This window comes from Numida meleagris, chromosome 16, assembly GCF_002078875.1.
Source record: "Numida meleagris isolate 19003 breed g44 Domestic line chromosome 16, NumMel1.0, whole genome shotgun sequence".
NCBI classification, from domain to species: domain Eukaryota; kingdom Metazoa; phylum Chordata; class Aves; order Galliformes; family Numididae; genus Numida; species Numida meleagris.
The window spans coordinates 10,361,979-10,363,847 of record NC_034424.1 but is presented as its reverse complement, the minus strand read 5'-3'; positions in this window follow the sequence as shown (position 1 = coordinate 10,363,847).

Here is a 1,869-nt window from a genome sequence, read left to right as displayed (position 1 = left end):
TTGCTACACTGAGCATTAGAGACTCTTTAACATCCAGTTAAGGGTTAGGCTTAAAGTTATATTGTGGGTTAATATAATTATCTCCAGAGCTCTCACTAAACTTAGGGTTGAGGTCAAGACTAACATGAACTCTGCCTCTCAGCCAATCCCAGTGAAGAAAAGGCAAGCAGAAAACCCAAGGGAACACCAAGGCAAAGGCAAAGAGAACAGCTAGGGAAGGTAAAGACAAGGGCAAAGGCAATTAGAACGCTGAAGGGAAAGCCAAAATGAGGGCAAGAGTAAGGGCAAGGAGAACACCACACAGAAGTCCCAGGTGAGGGCAAAGACCAAGGGGACCGCGCCACGGAAGGCCCGGGCGAGGGCAAAGGCAATGAAAACACCTAAGAAAGGCAAAGGCAACAGAAGCACCACAGAAAAAAAATCAAGGCAAAGCAAGGGCAAGGACAACCACCAAGGGAAAGCCAAGGAAGAGGCAGAGGCAAAGAGAACTCAGGAGGAGAAAAAACAGGCAGTCTTCAGGGTACCCTGAAGCGCCCTGACAAGCTCTGGGAGCACTATGTTGAGCCACGCTACGTCATGGGTAAACACTGGTATGCGTACATTGCCCTTACCTGTATGGGCAACCAGTTACCAGACAGACAAGGTGGGTTCTGGGCCATTCCAGGAAATGCAGCTTTCCATTTCTTGCTGACTTCATGAAGAGCCACAGATCTCCATGCAGTTCTGGCACCGCAGAGGAGCACCGCAGTTCTCCGCTGCCACCTGTTGAGCACAATGCAATAATGAAGGCTCTGCCCCACACATGCAGGAGCTGCACCTTGTGCATATCCCTCTTACCAGCAGCACCGCAGCAAGATGCCTGGGACTGTGAGACATGATGATGCAAAGGAGTTTGGAGATCAGGGCACGGTTGGGGCAGGTGGGGAAGCCTGTGAGCTCAGCAGCTCTGGGAAACTCACCGAGTGCAGCTGACGGTACGATCCACGGGCTCTACTGGACCCACCACAGAGCCATTCTGCGCCAGTCCCAGTGAGCAGCAGTCCGAGGGCTGACCTTCTTTGAGCCATCGAGTCCCACAGCTGCAGAGCTAGCTTGGAAATGGTGCCAAGGAAACAGAAGGGAGAGGGGAGGGGGCAGCAGCGCTACAGCATATGTGTAGGGTCTGGAAGTGCAGGGTCTCAGTGCATGTTCAGAGTTGTCATCTACAGTGGTTAGAGTGGCCAGTGCATTCAGCATTACTAAACACTTGGCCTATTACCATTACAGTAGGCTATGTTTTCAAAATAGGGTTTACACATTAATAAATAGGGTAACTACAGTTACCATTATTTTAGGACTGAGGTTACTGTTAATGTTATTTTTACAGTGACTCGTCTGGATTAGTTTTAGTGGATTTTTAGGATGAGGACATAACCATGGTTTTCAGGAGCATTAGGGTTATAATCTAAGCTAGTTTTAGGATTAAGGTTACGGTTAGTTCAACAGTAGTTTCTTACATTATGATTAGGGTTACGGTTACTTAGAAAACTCCAGGCTTTGTTTTTACTTCTACGTGGAGTGTTATCGACATTTTTTAGCATCGGGTTAAGAGTAAGGTTTCAAATTACATTGTGGGTTAATATAATTATCTGTAGAGCTCCCATTAAGCGCAGGGGAGAGGTCAAGATTAACATTAATGCTGCCTCTTAGCCAATCCCAGTGAAAAAAAGGCAATTAGAATGCCCAAGGGAAAGTCAAAATGGGGCCAACGAGAGCGCGCCAAGGAAGGCCCGGGCGAGGGCCAACGAGAGCGCGCCAAGGAAGGCCCGGGCGAGGGCCAACGAGAGCGCGCCAAGGAAGGCCCGGGCGAGGGCCAACGAGAGCGCGCCA